General features: G+C 40.2%; 1 long non-coding RNA gene across 2 annotated transcripts; it reads right to left on the bottom strand.

The window, feature by feature from the left end:
• Positions 1-2,975: 2,975 nt before the first annotated feature.
• LOC143878452 (uncharacterized) lies at positions 2,976-15,999 on the bottom strand. Of its 2 annotated transcripts, XR_013250970.1 has the most exons (8): positions 15,715-15,999; positions 13,240-13,456; positions 13,089-13,157; positions 12,856-12,940; positions 12,572-12,758; positions 12,396-12,488; positions 11,920-12,013; positions 2,976-4,849 (listed from the first exon to the last, which is right to left on the bottom strand). It is a non-coding gene; the product is annotated as an uncharacterized LOC143878452 (long non-coding RNA). The 2 variants fall into 2 exon arrangements; XR_013250969.1 differs by lacking the exon at positions 2,976-4,849 and having other exon boundaries at positions 11,792-12,013.
• Positions 16,000-20,043: the final 4,044 nt, after the last annotated feature.

Consider the following 20,043-nt stretch of genomic DNA (forward strand, 5'->3'; position numbering starts at 1 on the left):
ATGGGTCTTCTCCATTTCTTTCTTGGTATTGAGGTCAACCAAAGAGAGGATGAAATTTTTATTTCTCAAAAGAAGTATGCAAAGGATTTGCTAAAGAGGTTTAGAATGGAAGGTGCTACATATATTAGCACACCTATGGAAGTTGGTTTGAAACTATGCAAGAATGAGGATGAGAAAGGAGTTGATGCAACTCTTTATAGAAGTCTTGTCGGTAGTCTCATGTACTTGAAGGCTACAAGACCGGATCTTATGTTTAGTAGATTTATGGAATCACCAAAAAGAAGTCATTGGGAAGCCGGTAAAAGAATCCTAAGGTATGTAAGTGGAACGGTTGATCATGGGATACGTTATGGAAGAGTTAAAGATTCAAGTTTGATTGGTTATTGTGATAGTGATTGGGGCGGAAGTGTTGATGATAGCAAGAGTGCTTCCGGCTATGTTTTTAACATTGTTTCAGGTGCAATTTCTTGGGCATCAAAGAAGCAATCGGTTGTTGCTCTTTCTACGGCGGAAGCAGAGTACATTTCATTATCTTCGGCGGGTTGTCAAGGTCTTTGGCTACGATGGATATTAGAAGAACTCAAACATCCTCAAGAACGTGGTACACATTTATTTTGTGATAATAGTTCGGCTATTTCACTCACAAAGAATCCAATTTTTCATGGCAAAAGCAAGCACATAAGGATCAAGTATCATTTCATTCGAGACTTGGTAAATGGTGGAGTTGTCAACGTTCGTTTTTGCAAGACTCAAGATCAAGTTGCGGATATTTTTACAAAAGCTTTGAAGACCGATACATTCATCAAGATGAAGGCAAAACTCGGTATTGTAGTGGTCTAGCTTAAGGGGGCTGTTGAAAATTAATCTTGACCACTAGATCATGATCATCTATCCACTTGACTTCTTGGCTTGGAAGATTCTTGACCACATTGGAAATCTCCTTTGTGGCATTTAATGGCCTAGGGACTATGTTTGTTGTTTTGGAATTGTGCTAGTCATTTACTTTTCATGTGATAGTGTGTTAGTGGTACTTAGGGAAGCTAAGATTAGTTAAGTCTTATTAAATTCGGATTTGGAATGTAGGTTATGTTTTAGACTATGTATCTTTTTCATTTGTAAGTTCTTTAAGTAAAATTTGAAGGGTTTTGAGTAGTACAACAACTTGGGTTACTTTCTTTGTGTGTTTGATATCAAGAGAATAATCTTCTTCTCTTGAAACTCATCTTCTCCCTCCAACCTCGTTGGTTTCATTCCAACAATTTTCAAGACACCGATTTACTACCTCTGTCTAGCCATCAGTTTGGGGATGGTAGGCAGTGTTCATATTGAGATGGTTTTCTTGCATCTTGAAGTGGCTTCACGACCACTCAAAATGGTTCGTGGCATTCCATGTAACGTGAAAACATGCTCGATGAAGTCTTGAGCGACTGTTGTTGTGGTGTAAGGATGCGACAATGTTTGGACAGTCAATCAACCACCAGAAAGATAGCATTTTTACCTTGCGATGTAGGAAAGCCCTCCACGAAAATCCATAGAAATATAGATCCAAATGCGGTTAGGATTGGGAAATGGTCGTAGCAAACCGACCGGGGTCGTATTCACATTCTTGGGCATTTGGCAAACATTGCACTCCCGTATGTATCAAATGCGGTTAGGATTGGGAAATGGTTGTAGCAAACCGACCGGGGTCGTATTCACGTTCTTGGTCATTTGGCAAACATTGCACTCCCGTATGTATCGACGAACCTGAGAATGCATTTCGGCCAGTAGAATGCGGATCTGTTCCCTTGTAGGATGGGGTAGAAGCCTGAATGACCTCCTGTAGGAGTCGTGTGAAACTCCTTGAGAATAGCATCTATAAGAGCAGAAGATGGTCTAATAAGTAGCTGATTTTTATAATAAAGCACTCAATGAAGCAGTTGATAGCGATTTGAATCTAACTCTCCTTGCTGCCATTGCTTTAGTTTTTCCTGAAGATATCCATCTGTTTTATATTCCGATCAGACTTGGTCCAACCAAATCGGAATAGCCGATCGGAATAGCGACTGACATGGCATGAGATTGGGCCTCTTCTTCACGCCGGGATAAGGAATCTTTAACCATATTTTCGCGGTCCCTCTTGTGCACGACCTTGTGGTTATAGCCAAGCACCTTAACAAGCAATTTTTCTTGTGACGGGGTGGTGATCCGCTGCTCCAAAATGAATTTCAAACTACGCTGATCAGTACGGATGATGAAGCATCGTCCTCTGACGTAGGGACGCCACTTTTGAACACAAACCACCGGGCCAATAATTCCTTTTCGTATGTCGATAATAAGCGGCTTTTCCCTTTAAGAGCCTGGCTTATAAAGGCTATGGGCTTCTCCTCTTGCATGAGCACACATCCAAGCCCATTTCCAGAAGCATCACATTCCACCACGAACTCTTTATTGAAATATAGAGAAAGCGAGAACGGGAGGAGAAATCATGACTTGCTTGATCATTTGAAGGCAAGGTCAGCTGCATCACTCCAAACAAATGCATTCCTACGCAAAAGGGCTATAAGGGGGGGGGGGGGGTTGCGGTCTCACCGGAATCCTTGATAAAATTTTGATAATATCCATTGAGACCTAGGAAACTAAGATAGTCAATACTTGTCTGTCCAAACTTGCATTTTGACTGCTTGGCAAAAAGATGATGATCTCGTAGAGTGTCAAGGGCTATTTTCAGGTGTTCCAAATGCTCCTCACGCGTCTTACTATAGACCAGTATATCATCAAAGAAGACAAGTATGAAGCATCTAAGATTGTAAGGTCGAAATATATCATTCATGAGGCATTAAAAGTGGAGGGTGCATTAGTAAGCCCAAAGGGCATTACCAAAAACTCATAATGACCCTCATGGGTTCGAAAAGTTGTTTTGTGAATATATGAGGGATTCATCCGAATCTGATGATAACTATATTATAAATCTAACTTAGAGAACCAATCGGCCCATGTAATTCATTAATGAGTTCATCAATAACAGGGATAGGGTACTTATCTTTAATGGTGTCTTGATTGAGAGATCCATAGTCGACATAGAAACGCCAACTTCCATCACATTTCTTGACAAGTAGGACAGTTGATGAGCAGGAGCTTTGGCTTGTTTGAATGATACCGTCATGAAGCATGGTTCAGACTATCTTCTCGATCTCATTCTTTTGATAATGTGGGTACCGATAAGGCCGAAGAAACGTGGGCTTGCTGTCTTTGTGAAGTGGGATTCGGTGATCCTGTGTCCGAACTGATGGTAACCCCTGGGGTTCTGAAAAGACGTCCTTGAATCGATCAAGCAAACTCTTCAGCCCTGGCTACATCACAGGTTCTTCGTGGGTCATCTCTAATCCGATCAGTTGAAGGAGAAATCCTTGCTTGCTTTTTCTCATGTTACGACCTACTTCCTCTTCTCCAATCCCTTTCATATTAGTAACCTTCTTACTTTGTATTGTGTATCTCTTTCCGTTATGAGAAAACTCCATAGATAATTTGGAGAAGTCCCATGCAAACGGTCTAAGACTTCTCAACCAATACACTCCGAGAACCACATCACAATCCCCTAAGGGAAGGATGAAGAAGTTAGTACAAGCCTTAAAACCTTGGACCCAAAGAATCAGGTTGGGACACTTCCCATTGCTCATCAGCCATTCTCCATTGGCCACCATAACCTCCACATTCCCTTGTAGCTTCAGTCCAGTCTTCACGAGCACCCATGGGTCTAACAAATTATGGGCACTACTTCTATTAGTATAGTGATTTGGTTCTTATCAATAACGCCTTTGACACACATGGTTTGGCGTGCTTCTGCTCCAGAGATGGCATGTATAGAAATATCTGGCATTGGGTCACCCCCTTCTTCAATCGGGTTCAACTCGTCACCTCCAAGCTCGCCATCTAATTCATCTTCTTCTCCACATTCGATAAGGAATAATTTTTGTACTTTGCAACGATGCCCTGGGAGGTACTTCTCATCGCAATTGTAGCAAAGTCCTCGATCACGGCTTTACTTCTCCTTTGCAGGTGTCATCCTTTTAATAGGAGGCAAAATGGTCCTTGTCTCTAAAGCGCCTTACATGGGCATAGGTTTAATGGGCTCTACCCAATTCTGCGGACGGCGTGCAGCTACTTTTTCATCTTGCAACCGGGCCAAGCCGATTGTTGCTACCAACATTGTGGGCTTGAACATTTGGACATCCAAGTGAATCTCCTCACATAGGCCGCATATGAAACAACTAGTAAGGAAAGCTTCCATAAGTCCTTCCGTACGGTTCGGGAGCTTTTCAAATTGAATTTGATATTCTCTTAGGGAAGAGGTATGACAAAGCTTGGCCAATGCCCCAACAGGATCCTCGTACTCGGTTGGGCCAAATCGGGCACTCAATGCTTGAGTAAACATGACTTGTAAATGGATGTCTTCTCAAGCAACGATACCACTGCAATGCTTCGCCTTGTACTTAGAAGGAATCAACGGTTAGCCATTTACTTTGGGGTCTTTTGTGGTAGGTAACGAATATAGATCCAGCCAGACGGATCCTCTCCATCGAAGGTTCGAAAGTTTAGCTTGATCGTTCTCGATTGGATGGACCCAACGAATCCCACATGAGACGGATCTCCACCATCTCTGCGAGCTTGATGAAAATCGGAACGAATCTCGGATTGTTCTCCCTTCTCCTTCTGGATTGACCGAGACAGTTGCTTGTATTTAACATCCAACGCCGCGAGCTTATGGAGAATCTCTTCCTGACGAGCCATCATCTCCGGAAAGCGGTCATCCTTCTCTGCTCGGTCGGACACGGTGACGGAACCGGCTTTGATACCACTGATGCCGAGCCTAAAAAAAGAAAAGAAAAGATTGATAGTGTGGTTCACTTCGAGGGGAACCCAACCTCCGAATATAAGATGAAATAAAGTTCTCTGTTATTTCTTCCAAACGTTCTGTAATAAAATTTATAAAGAAAATCACCAACAACCAAGAGACTCCTATAACAACTCAGGTGAACATAACAAAATCCTATCCATTAACATTCAGATCCTTTGGATCCATCGATCGGTCCATGTGTGAACTATCACCACCGACTCCTTAAGAGTCCTTTTTTATTTGTTTTTTTTAAAGGTTAGTTTATCAGTAGCTATATTAGGCAAGTTAAGAAGAGTTTGTTTTTATCTGGACTTCTAGAAGATAAGGCCATAAGAGTTAGATTTTATTTCTAACTTGGTTGTCTTAACCAAGGGAGATTCAACTATCTTCATGTACTTAAATACTCGGATCGTGTGAATAAACGGTGCGGTGCGTATTTACGTTTCCAAACAGCAAAGAGTGTTATTCACATTAGTTTTGTTTCTTTCTTATATTCCAATAGTGTTTTCTTCTTCAAGATTAACCAAATTGTTTGGTATGTTGGCGTGAATTGAAAGGCTCAACAATACCAATTACATCTATTGGAAGTCATGTTTGGATTCTTATATTTAAGGCCAGGATCTATGGGAGATAGTGAATGACAATGACACCGAGGCACTAGAAGAGGGAGCAGATACGCTGCGGAAGTGGAAGATCCGTGATGGAAAAGCGTGGTACATATTGAAGGCGTCAATACAGAAGGAGTTGATCGAGCATATTAGAGATGCGAAAACTCCGAAACATGCCTGGGAGGCACTCTCGTCTCTCTTTTCATGGCCGAACGATGCATGGTTGCAGTTCTTGGAGAACGAGATTGGTTCATTAATACAAGGTAATTTATCAGTTTCTGATTATTTTATGAAAGCTAAAAACTTGTGTAATGAGATATCTCAATTAGACGAGGAGTCTAAGATTAGTGAAAGCCGGATGAGAATAATGATTATCTGCGACTTGAAGCCCGAGTTTAGCGGATTTGTCACCGCTATACGTGGTTGGCCAACTCAACCATTTCTCATAGAGTTGGAGAATCTCTTGATTAATCAAGAGATGTTGGCAAGTCAAATGGCCGGATTGTCTGTGAAAGAAGTGAGGAAGCGCTTCCAGTGAATAGCAAGCGTAAGTGGCAGAAAATAAGAAGCCAAAGGATGGCTATAAGAGAGATGATCGGGCTAATAACATTAAAAAATCACAAGAAAAATGTGACTTCTATTATTATCGATGTGGCAAGCTTGGTCATATTAGAAGAAATTGTCGGGCTAGGATTGAGACTGATGATGGGAATTTTATCGCCGAATCTAAAGACAAGGAGAAGGATGACGATGGTGAATGGGACATGCAAGCTTCTTTTGCATGTGATGTGGCAGTGGAAGAGACTGCTACAGAATATGACTTTGAGCGGGAAGTTTCTTTTGCACTAAATGTTGCAGAATCTCCTGTTGTGGAAACTCAAGTGTGTGCAATAAGTTCTTCTGAAAAGAAGACTATTGACTACGAGAACGATTGGTTGATTGATTCTGGATGTTCGCACAACATGACCGGAAATCGAAATAAGTTTATGCGGTTGCAAAAATATGATGGAAATCATGCGGTTGTCACGACGGATAATTCTATCCATGCTCTGAAGGATGTGGGTGATGTGACGGTTACCTCACGGTGTGGTGAGAAAAATAGCATCCTCAAAGATGTGGATCACGTACCGGGTATGGCAAAGAATCTAGTATCGGTAGCGCAGATCACATCAGTGGGCAGATATGTGCTATTTGGACCAGATGATGTAAAGGTGTTCGAGGAAGTGGATGTTTCTGGTAATCCAATCATGCGTGGGAAACGGATGGAGACGATGTACGTACTATCAGCAGAAACGGCTTATGTTGATAAAGCTCGCCGTAATTAAACTCCAGAGTTGTGGCATTCGCGCCTTGCTCATGTCACATATGATAAGTTAAAAATTATGGCGAAACGAAACATTGTTAGAGGTTTACCACTTCTTGAGAACCACGTAGATACGATTTGTGTTGGATGTCAGTTTGGAAAAGCACACCGTCAACCTTTTTCTCGATCAGAGTTTCACTCAAAACAACCATTGGAGTTGGTTTACTCTGATGTGTGCGGTTCAATTAAGCAGAAGTCTGTAAATGGAAACCGTTATTTTCTTATATTTGTTGATGATTTTTCGAGATATGTTTGGGTGTATTTTCTACAGGAGAAATTTGAAGTCTTTGAAAAGATCAAAGATTTTTGTGCACGTGTAGAAAAACGGGATTCAAGATTGGTTGTTTGAGAAGTGATAATGGTGGAGAATACACTTCTCAGTTTCTTTCCACCTATTTGAGGGGTCATAAAATCAAAAGGCAATTCACCTGTCCTGAAATTCCACAGCAGAACAGAGTTGCAGAAAGAAAGAACACGCATTTAGTTGAGACATGCCGGAGTATGTTACATGGGAGGAATGTTCGTCCTCAATACTGGGCAGAGTGTATACGCGCAACTGTATACATAACTAATCGTCTTCCGCAACAACGACTTGGTTATGAGTCGCCTTATCAAAAGCTTGCTGGAAGGAGGCCATCAGTTAGACACTTTAAAGTGTTTGGTTGTGTTTGCTACGTGCTTGTACCAAAGCAAATGAGGACAAAAATGGAGAAGGCAGCAGTTCGAGCCATGTTCATTAGTTATGATGAGCAAAGGAAACTGTGGAGATGCTTGGATCCAGGTACAAAAAGGGTCTATGTGTGAAGAGATGTGGTGTTCGATGAGGCGTCGTCATGGTGGTCTGTGGAAAACACCGCTATGCCGGATTCAACTGATTTGATTGGTAATTTAAAAGAGAGATTGGATTCGATTGTGCTACCACAGGAAAATCAAGGTGTAGCGAATCCGGATTCGATCCAAAGGGTGAAAAGCACGGTTGATCTCTCACAGATGGATGGAGATGTGTTAGAGTTGGAATAGGAGGCGCCACGTCAAAGTTTGACGGCAACCCCACATAATGGTAGTTTGACGAGCAAGAGCTCTAGTCCATGGAAGACTAGAAAAAGTTCGTCGCGTGAGAAAGATGTTCCAGCTTTACCAGGAGAGTTGCGACCATCGTAACTTGAAAATTTTGAAGAGCGTGAGTTTAGTGCATCTAAACCACGCAGATTGACGCGCATTCCAAAGGTGAATCCGAAGTACGCAAATTTGGCTTGTTTTTGTAATGTGGAGATTCAGCATTTTTTGAAGATACAAAAGGTGTCAAGGAGTAGCGAATTGATAGATGGTGAAAATTTTCACAGAAGAGGGAACTTAGCGTGGCTTGTGGAGAGTTAAAGCTGAGGGGGAGTGCTAGAGTCATCACTGATTCGTGCACAGCGTCGGAGGGGCGGGCCGACGGATTTAAATCGTAGTTAATTTTGGTGAGTCAGTGTTGAAGGGGAGAATTGTGAACTATCACCACCGACTCCTTAAGAGTCCTTTTTTATTTGTTTTTATCTGGACTTCTAGAAGATAAGTCCATAAGAGTGCTATTCACATTAGTTTTGTTTCTTTCTTATATTCCAATAGTGTTTTCTTCTTCAAGATTAACCAAAGTGTTTGGTATGTTGGCATGAATTGAAAAGCTCAACAATACCAATTACATCTATTGGAAGGAAGTCGTGTTTGGATTCATATATTCAACGCCAGGATCTATGGGAGATAGTGAATGACAACGACACCGAGGCACCAGAAAAGGGAGCAGATACGCTGCGGAAGTGGAAGATCCGTGATGGAAAAGCGTGGTACATATTGAAGGCGTCAATACAGAAGGAGTTGATCGAGCATATTAGAGATGCGAAAACTCCGAAACAAGCCTGGGAGGCACTCTCGTCTCTCTTTTCATGGCGAACGATGCACGTTTTCCTTTCATGGAGAACGGGATTGATTAATTAATACAAGGTAATTTATCAGTTTCTGATTATTTTATGAAAGCTAAAAACTTGTGAAATGAGATATCTCAATTAAACGATGAGTCTAAGATTAGTGAAAGCCGGATGAGAATAATGATTATCCGCAACTTGAAGCCCGAGTTTAGCGAATTTATCACCGCTATACGTGGTTGGCCAACTCAACCGTCTCTCCTAAAGTTGGAGAATCTCTTGATTAATCAAGAGATGTTGGCAAGGCAAATGGCCAGATTGTCTGTGAAAGAAAGTGAGGAGGCGCTTGCAGTGGATAGCGAGCGTAAGTGGCAGAAAATAAGAAGTCAAAGGATGGCTATAAGAGAGATGATCGGGCTAATAACAATGAAAAATCACGAGAAAAATGTACTTATATTGTTATTGATGTGGCAAGCTTGGACATATTAGAAGAAATTGTCGGGCTAGGATTGAGACTGATGATGAGAATTTTATCGTCGAATCTAAAGACAAGGAGAAGGATGACGATGGTGAATGGGACATGCAAGCTTCTTTTGCAAGTGATGTGGCAGTGGAAGAGACTGATACAGAATATGACTTTGAGCGTGAGGTTTCTTTTGCACTAAATGTTGCAGAATCTCCTGTTGTGGAAACTCAAGTGTGTGCAATAAGTTCTTCTGAAAAGAAGACTATTGACTACGAGAACGATTGGTTGATTAATTCTGGATGTTCGCACAACATGACCGGAAATCGAAATAAGTTTATGCGGTTGCAAAAATATGATGGAAATCATGCGGTTGTCACGGCGGATAATTCTATCCATGCTGTGAAGGATGTGGGTGATGTGACGGTTACCTCACGGTGTGGTGAGGAAAATAACATCCTCAAAGATGTGTATCACGTACCGGGTATGGCAAAGAATCTAATATCGGTAGCGCAGATCACATCAGCGAGCATATATGTTCTATTTGGACCAGATGATGTATAGGTGTTCGAGAAAGTGGATGTTTCTGGTAATCCAATTATGTGTGGGAAAGGGGATGGAGACTATGTACGTACTATCAGCAGAAACGGCTTATGTTGATAAAGCTCGTCGTAATTAAACTCCAAAGTTTTGTTTCTTTCTTATATTCCAATAGTGTTTTCTTCTTCAAGATTAACCATAGAAAGTTCACACCATTGACACCCTTAGACGGGTACTGTTTAATTTCCTGCTAAGAGTGCTCTTCAAGTTACCATATTTCTCATCAGAACTATATTATTATAAAGTATAGACAATTCATATTTAGTATTAATTTCGTACATTTCTTAGATGAGGCTGCTTCACCTCTGTGTCGCATTGCATCACCCATAAATCAGCCTTTCAGTTTTTTGTGCAGAGCTTTGATTAAAAAACATGTGTTTTAGTAAGATTAATCTCAGCCATTCACAAGAAAATGAACGGCCGATTTACAGGCGATGCACTTAGTCGCCGAGGTGGAAGTAGCTCTTCTTAGATTTTTGTCTAATTTTTATTTATTTAATTTTATGAAGTCTTCTCAAATTTTAAGGGAAGTGATATTTTAAAACCCCTAACTAGCGCTACACTTGGTTAGTAGGCCTTGTTTGGCAGCCATGAAAACTTTTTCCACGGAATATTAGTTTATCTAGTGGTGGTGCAAGAGAGGCAAGGATGGTAGGGGAGGAAAAGAATCGAGAGGCGTGAGTAAGAAGAGGGTGAGAAGTGGCTGAAGCTCTGAGAAAAGAAAAAGTCTACTCAGAATAGAGTTTTTATTTTATTTTATTTGTTCTATTTTTCAACCACTTTGGGCCGTCTCTTCACTCCTGCCTCTCAATTTTCTCCCTCTCCCACTCTCTCACCACTTAGTTCCATGAAAATAAATTTCATGGTTACCAAACATGGCCTAGGGAAACAAATAATCCATGAACTTCTTTTTTTCACGATTGCAAGTTGTTATATAACCGACAGTCATGACCGTCGGTCGGTGCATATGCCAATGAACATTACCGACGCTTTTGGTGATCGTCACTAATGCTACCGTGCCTAAAAATACAATATTCAGCGACGTTTAGTAAACCGTTGGTGTATCTAAATACACCGACACTAAGGACCATTGGTGAATACATCTTTCAATGACATTTTCTAAGCGTTGGTAAATACACCGACGCTAAGGACAAGCTGAGCCTTTTGACAATAGCATTAGCATAACTCATTTAGTGTAGCAAAGGGTAGATATTGAGTTGGTTTATCTTCCATTTATGTACGCTTGATATTATGGAGATAGTGATAAATGAATCACAGATCTAAAAATCAAGTAGAAGTCTCACATACCCGCTCTTATTACTTTTCAGTGGACTACATTAGAGCTCTTATTACTTTTCAGTGGACTACCTTAGCCTAGAGCTCTAATTACTTTTCAGTGGACTACATTAATTTACTCATGATGCAGAATCCCCAACAACAAGATAGATGGGAAAACTTTTGAAAAAAGAATCTGGTAAACGGGTATTGTACAAAGAGAATAAAATATACAATATATAGTCAATAAAATACTCCCATGTATATGAAACATATAATAGACCTCAAATTAGCTAAGCAAAACTGCAATAGAAAGTTGTGCCCAAAAAAATTTATTTCCATAGGATGATCCTAGCCTTCAGATCTATAGAGATTTCCATAACATGCAGTTCCCCTGTAGATCGGAAGGCTAGGATCATCTTATGGAAATGATTTTTGCTGGCAAAACCTATTTACATTGTGGGACATCAAATGGACAGTTTGGGTCAACATATGGTGTGTTGTACAATACTTTTTTTGGAAAAACTGAACTATGCAAGCTTACACCATATAAAAGCTCTAAAAATCTAGGGGGTTGTGGGAATATCACAATGCAACCCCTAATATTCTTTGCATAAAGGGTAATTTTGTCATTTTGAAATTTAAAATCATCTTACGTTTGATTTCCGTCAATAGACCGTTAAGTTTACCCCATTTGCAAAAAATGGCCAAATGTCATTACTCTTTTTGCAGATTAGAAAACCATGTTACTCTTTCCACAAATACTACATAGTAGGTTACTCTTTTTGACATGCAACAAGGATATAAACAGAAGAGTAGAGAATAGGCACCTCAATAATATGATCCAGAGCCCCCACTGCCCACGTATCCACTACCACTGAAGCTGCGTCTAGAATACAATGAGGAACAAGAGCCACTGCTAACCTATAAATTAAGGAGAATAAACAAATAAAGTGTAAATCAAGGAGGAATAACTAAATAAACTATGTACAAACAAAGGGTTATAAACTTACATATATTTGGAGAATCGGAGGTTGAGTAACAAGATGTTTCATTCATATTAGTACAACTACAAGTACCCACCCCCACGCCAACATACTACTAAACCCCCACCCACAACACAACATACTAGTAAACCCCCACCACCACGACCATCACCACCCCAACCAAGTAAAATAAACAGAAATAAAATCAGATGTTATTTAATTCGAACGGTTTTTGCCATATGAAACAATGTAAGAAATATCATTGTTTGTCAATATCAAAGAGTAGAGAAGTAATCAATTAAAGTCATTATTGAAATTACCTCATCTTCCCTATATACTGCGTTACTTTTTGTCCCACCGGTGTGTTTTATCATTTGTAAGGCGCGATTCGCTTTGTTTTGAGCGCAAAGGTCCTAAATCATGACATCCAAAAAATATTCAATTTCATTCTTTTATAAGTAGAGGAACCCAAAATTTATTTAGCATTGAATCTTACCTTTGATGCCTGTGTACTCCAGTGGGCACACAGGACTCGGTACTGCGACTCAATAATTCTATCTAATGGCGGCGGAAGATCCTCGTCAAAATAGACTGTATCCAGGGTACACCTCCATTCCCTCCACTTCCTTGAAATTGTTTGCAACAACCCAACCCTTGTGGCTATCACCAAAAGCCCATTTTTCCTACATTACATGTAAAAAAAAAAAGACCGGAGTATGTTATAATTGGCAATTTGATGATGAAGAAACAAAGACAAATATGTCTCTCATTTCAGTATACCATAACAAAGATGATCTTTGTTTTTCTTAGGTATCTTCCTCCAGTCAAGAATAGTAAGCGGCAATTTATCGCCCATAGAAAAACCCTAGAAAAAACAATTGAAACTGAAATAAAAAACCTAAGATTTAAGATAAATATGAGAAAATAAGATTCAAAACCCTTATTTTCCAAGGGAAAAAAAAAGAAAACGAGATTCAAAACCCTAGGGCAATGTGAATAAATGAGATTCATACCCTTTCTCCTTCACCTTCTTTTGTGAGAAAACCAGATTCAAAACCCCTTCTCTTGAAGAAACCAAAACCCTAGAAAAAAGACAATTGAAAATGAAGATCAAAACCCTTAAAAGCAAATCAAAACCCTAGAAATAAAATCACAAATACCTACCTTTTGAGGAAGATGCCGGAGAGATACTCGCCAGAGAGAGAGGGTTACCGAAGAGATAGTCCACATAGAGGAGGGTGAAAACAGTGCGCGGGAGGGAGAAAAAGGATATCCGTGCGTGGTCCATCTCTTTTAATTTTGGGTTTTTACTAAGACCTTCACCGAGGGTCAATAAAACCCGCCGGTGTAATTAGAATTACCGATGTTTCATTGAACGTAGCTGAAAATAAAGCCAGAAAGTGATTATTCCTAGAATTACCAACGTTTTGTTAAACGCCGTTGAAAACAAAGACAAAATTTGGTCCAAGCCATGAGATAAACGCATGTTTTGCGACGTTTTGATAGCAAACGCCACTGATTAGCAACATTTAGGGACGTTTAGTGAACGCCGGTGATTATTCCTAGCAACGGGACCGCATGAAATTTACATGCACCGGCGTTAACCAAATAAACGCCGGTAATTATATCATTTAGGGACATTTTTTGGAACGTCGGTAAAAGAACGCCACTGAAGGTGAACTTTCTTGTATTATATCTTTATCCCATACGGATGTGGCTCTTTGGCTTAAAGTCATGGGTATGCTCCCCATTGACGCGAGTTCAAATCCCCCGGCTTACCTGATGTGCGTGGTTTATTGCGCGCGTCTGTAGGGAATAGTGCACCGTAAAAATTGGGGTGGGGATACCCTGTGTCATAAAAAATAGTTGTTATCTTCATTTTAATTTCTTTTTTGTTGAGCCTTCTTCTCTTTTTTATTATGCTAAATAATTGGATTAAATAAAAAAAAAGAATTGGAGGATCAGCCCGGCGATTAAGATGATCAATCTACAACCCAATAGAGTGAAGAAAAGACCAAAAAGAACAACAAAGCCCAAATCATGGGGGAAGGAATTCAAACATTTTCAAAGCCAGCCTAGATGCTCTATCCCTCGCTAGCCTATCCTCTTCATTGTTCGCCGATCTTATTACGTGATAGAAAGAAGTGGAGCACCCCTCTACTCTACCCAATATCTCATCGCGCAACGGCTTGACTTTACTAATAGGGTGTTGCTTCAAAACTCCATAATAGCGCTACCGCACTAGATCGTACTTGCATTGATAGAGGCACCTTCGCAGAAGCAAGTGACAACGTATGCTTGCTCTTATATATTCTTGAGATTTATCATTTCTCGCCCCGTTCCACCGCCCAAAACAGGAACCAATCCAAGGCGTCCGGCATATCGCCATCATGGGAACGGCTTCTCCATTGTAGTCGATGTAACAATGACCAGAATCCAGTGAATAATTCTCCGAAGAGACCCCTTCAACCATTTTATCACATTCAGTCAACCTAATTCCTTGATGCACGGCTCTTATCTCCACCTCAATAGAGTCTGCAATCCCAATGGGTCCAGAGAATGCCCTTACTCATGCCGCCCAGGATTGCCCAAGCTAGAGTCGTCGAAGTTAAGGCATCCCTCTTCAGGCAGAACCCAAGACTCTACAGCTATATCTGTCAGTGCTCTTCACTGATTGGGTATGGTCTCTAATTCAAAACTGTTAAGGAAAAGGTTTTCTATACAAAGAGTAGGGTATAGTACTCTCAAAACAAATAAGGTGAACAATAAATAAAGAAAAATTTTGGTAAAAGGGTTGCTGCACCATGTGATGCAAAGATTAAAAAAAAAGTCTCTTTAATTCAAAAACTTAGTGCAAGATTTTGAGGATTAGAAAGTCATTATGCCCCATGTGTCTGATTCCCAGCCATTGGAACTTTTTTGTGGAGCCACTAGCCTTTGGCACAGTTGGACTAGAAAGTTGAAAAGGTTCCTTAAAAAATCTCTCTTATGCTTTGGATTCTGATTAAAGTCATAATTATAATAATTTCATGAATTGGACTCTTGGCTCAATGCACCGACTGCTTGACCCGATTCTGACTCAGATGAGCCTTATGCATGTTATTTGGGTCTCTGAGTGCCGTTTAGTGCGAGTCAACCGAGTCACGAGCTGAGTCAACTGAGTTTCAGATGCAATGAATGTAATTGGTGTCGGTGGCTTAATTTGAGGGGGTTATGATGTTTAATTGAAAGTTTATGAGAAATCAAAGAGATTCTTAGGTGGTGTAATGATCTAAATATGGGGTATATTATATATTTTCTTTAAGTGCATTTTGGGTGATAAATTAATATTAACCTATGATAATTAATCTCTCTCTCTCTCTCTCTCTCTCTCTCTCTCTCTCTCTCCTACCCAGAGGAAACGAGACAGAGATGGAGTCTATGATGTGCTTGTGAAGTTTTCAATTTTGGGTTGAATTAAGCATAAGATCAGAATAAAAGCTAAAATGGATAATCATGTAAGTTGGGTGAACTATAAAACGATTGTTCTTAATACACAGATGGGAAAAGGGAGATAAAAAGATCATTAGATAGAATCAAAGGCAAATCAAGGGGAAGAAAATATATCTATATATTTTCGAGAGAGAGAGAGAGACTGACCAAGTGGGTGTTCGGTCTGTTAGGGTTTTTCAATGCATGGTCTTCTTCCACGTCAGTGACCCATGAAAAGAATGCATGATCTGATCTCAGGGAGGTGCAGGATAAGAGCGTACGCCAATGGATAGCAAGTTAGAGAAGCGACTGGAGGAGGATTTCAAAAGGATTGCATGATCCTACTTCATATCAAGTATGAGGATCAATGCGATCCCTTTGGATTTTTCCTCTAGTCCCTGTGATCTCTCTCTCTCTCTCTCTCTCTCTCTCTCTCTCTCTCTATGATATTCTCTTTCTTAAGTTGTACATATATAGACTAGTTTCATCAAAGAATGCCCTTGATTCTTCTACAGTTAGTAAGTACTCAATACAGCCATACATAATTGCCCATAGAAAACATAATCCATGTGTTAGAAGGTCCGATTCAGATTCAATGAGTTCGCTGGTCTGAGTCAACTCAAAACTCAAATGAGTTTACTCGAGTTTTCAAATCTAGGTGTCCAGTCTGGTAGTCTTTCGACGTATTCGATTAAGTTTTTTTTTTTTTTTTGGATGGGTAAGCTGGGGTTTAACGGGGACCACTACTGATTTGTTTCATAAATCGATTGAGTTTGGACGTATTTGATTGAGTTTGGTGAGTGCTTAATCTAGGCCCGTTTGGTCCTTTGACGGTGTAACTCACCTGAGTCGTGATGACGCCGAGTATACTCAAGCACTTAATTAGACTCCCCCATTCAAGAGACTTTTGAAATCTATGTTTTTCCTTTTTTATTTCTTGTTTAGTAAGCTAAGGATAGAACAAAACATGCTCTGGTTGGGATCTCTCCCCTTTAAACAGTCCAACTGATATAATCCGGGGGCGCCAGATAATTTCTCTGTGTATTTAATTAAACCTAGAGCTAGATTAGGGACGAGCACGGCCACACATGTACGGTTGGCTAATTAATCAATGCATGACAGCAATATGCTGTTGAAGTATAATTTTATTAAATAACACCAACTCTAACGTATAAATGATTAAACAACATTAATTCTAACCGCTTAAGCTTTTGGAGCAATTGGTTGTTTCACATGGTACAACTCCGTGATTTTAAAAATCCACTTGTACTGCCCACCATAAAGAGGGGCCACATGTGCCACATGTATGGCCAACCCAAGAAAGAAGAAACATAGGTGAGGAGGAGTGTTGAAGTATAAATGATTAAATAATACCAACCAACTATAACAGCTTAAGCTTTTGGAGTAATTGGTTGTTTCACATAATATATACGATATGATCTGCCAAAACAAGTTCGTTGTTTTCTTCTATCAGTCTTAAACTTACGAAAACTCATGCCAATACTAAACATCTGAACAGAGTTGTTCAAAATTATTAGTGTCGAGTTCAAACCTCTCCGATGTCAACATGGTAAGTTAACATGGTATCAGAGCCAAAGGTCTCGAGTTCAAACCTCCCCGATGTTAGAAAAAAAAATCCACATGTAATGGTTGGCCCAAGGTAGGACCACATGTGCCACGTGTTTGCCAAGTGGGCCACACGTGAGGGGGAGTGCTAAAGTATAAAAGTTTAAATACTGCCCTTCTCCAACAGCTTAAGCTTCTGGAGTAACTGGTAAGTGTCACAGATTACATAAAATTTCATAGAATAAGAGCAGGTTGGCTGAAGTGGAAGCTTGCCTCAGGAGTTCGGTGCGATCGTAAAATCCCTACCAAGTTGAAGGGAAAGTTTTATAAGACAGCTGTGAGGCCAGCCATGTTGTACGGCTCAGAATAATGGGCCACCAAGAGGCAGTATGTGCATAAGATGAGTGTAGCGAAGATGCGAATGCTTAGATGGATGTGCGGCCACACAAGACTAGATCGAATTAAAAATGAAGATATCCGTAAAAAGGTGGGGGTGGTACCAAGTGAGGAGAAGATGAGAGAGCACCGCCTAAGATGGTTTGGGCTTATCCAACGTAGGCCCTTGGATGCGCCAGTGAGAAGAAGTGACTTGTGCCAAATTGATGGAGTAAAAAGAGGTAGGGACAGACCGAAAACAACTTGGGTAGAAACAATGGGGAAAGACTTGACGGCTAGGAACATAACAGAGAACATGACATTGGATAGGATAGAATGGAAGAAAATGATCCAAGTAGACGAACCCAAATAATATCAGGAGTAGACTTAGTCATCTTGAAGCGGGCACCTTTTTCTTGAAAATTTTCAAAAGGATTCATTTAGCTGATCCCAACTAGTTTGGGACAAAGGCTTAGTTGAGTTGAGTTGAGGAACAACATTGGGTCCCCACATGGATACATATTATGTGTGTGTGTGTGTGTGTGTGTGTGTGTGTGTGTGTGAGAGAGAGAGAGAGAGAGAGAGAGAGAGAGAGAGAGAGAGAGAGAGAGAGAGAGAGAGGGGCACCTGGCCAGGGCTGGATCATATTGCTACTTAAGGCCTAGTTCTACATATTATTTCCTTAGTCTGTACGGCAAAATGAGATCCAACCTATGAACTCAATGTTGTTACCTTTACGTCTTCACTGATAGCGCAAAATGTTCACTTAGTTCGTAAATTGACTGTTTAGGCAAGTAGAGTTTTATTCACCAAGTTTTCCGGCTGTAGTTGAATTACTGAAGTGTGGTAAATAAGAGTGCCTTATATTGTCAGGGTTGATTTGAAATAAGGGTTTTATGGTACTTTTTTTTGCCTATCACGAGAGTGCATTTCCAAGGACTCTGGTAACTCCTTTATTCGACATGAATCTAGTTCCCACTCATGTTTGTCACCCAGCCATTTCAAGCACAAGGACTTTGATAGAGAATATGTCATATGCTGCCTCCTCTAGTCATTTTCCACAAGGAAGGTGCCAAACACCACTCACCCTCTAGATTGTCATGTTCCCTCAATGAACTATGCAGAGGGGTCCATAGAAGAGACTCTTCAATGAATATTCAGAACCCGGCTCCACTGCTCCACTCAAGTTGTTTGGCATCAAACTATTCTAAGTCCGTCAACTTGCTTGATTGGTGTACACAAAGTCCCCACTCAAAAGTTCTTTGTCATGATAGTGTCAATCCTTCAATATGTGCTTGATTGGTGTTAAGAAATTGGGTCTGGACACATATGGGTATCTTGCATTTGGGTTACTTTGTACTAAGGCCAACTTGCCCTCATATGTGTTGGTGTAAAATCTTGTTGGTGGTGGGAAATCTGAAATCAATTTGCTTCAAGGCACGATACTTGTCGCTTTCCTTAAGACAATATTCACCCCCACCAGTTGTATAGAGGGGGTCAGCGAAGTCGCCTCTAAGATATAATGAAGCCTTATAAAGATGCTCTACTAATGTTTGATGACACTATGCACAAGTGGAGTCAAAACCCGAAACGCCTTTGGAGTTTTTCAAACCCTTGAGATAGCATTACTTACTATTTCTGCAGAATAACAGTAACTAGAGAGTTTTTGATGAAAAAGAAGTAAAAAAAGACTTTGGGAAACTTTGGATTAAAGTAGGAAATGTTTGGAATTCTCAAAGTTGAGTAACTACTCTGTAAATCCGTAATCTGTTGCAAATGGTGTGTTTCTGTTTTTTTTATAGACCATTTGGTGTCTCTTCTATTTGAAAAGCATCATTCCATGGCATCTGATCACTACGGGGGGCTTATCTAATCGTTACATCGGATCGCATTTCAACTGTTTGGGCAACCTTCTGGAGTGACTCTTGGTTTATGTAAAACCTACGTTATGCTCGTAACCGTCAGATCACGTCAGATCGCCAATCTTCGGTCCTGATCACACCAATTCCTTCATTTTTTTCTCTCGGCATTTCAGTTTCTTTTCATTTTGCATTGACAGAAGGCAGAGGTAGAAGGAAAGCCATGGAAATTAGGGTTCCAAGAATCCTAAGTCCCAAGGCCTTCCCCGAATTTAGTATAATTTAGATTTAATTTTTGAATTCTCTTTGATTTGCCTATTTTCTGTTTTCATTGATGAGATCTCATCACATTGGGGAAGGAACTCCCAAATATACCCAATAATAAATCTCTAAATGGAAAGAGAATCCAATGAAATCTACTTAGAAATGAGTTTTTTGAGTAAAATCAATGTTCTTAAAACTCCTTTAACACTGGAAATTATCAAAGATCCCCAAAACCCGAAGATCATCAAAATTTCCTAAAGTCTTAGATTTTGTGATTTTTAGGTCTCAGATTACAATTTACACTGAGACCTACGATCCTAAGATCGGAGCTTCCCAAAAAAATTGAATTCAAATCTGGAGGGAAGTCCTAGATCTTACGATAGTAAGATATTGGATAAATCGTAAGATTATTATTTACGGTCTGTCTAATAAT

This window comes from Tasmannia lanceolata, unplaced genomic scaffold, assembly GCF_043159265.1.
Source record: "Tasmannia lanceolata isolate RefF3 unplaced genomic scaffold, GAP_Taslan_0.1 ptg000006l, whole genome shotgun sequence".
Taxonomy (NCBI): Eukaryota; Viridiplantae; Streptophyta; class Magnoliopsida; order Canellales; family Winteraceae; genus Tasmannia; species Tasmannia lanceolata.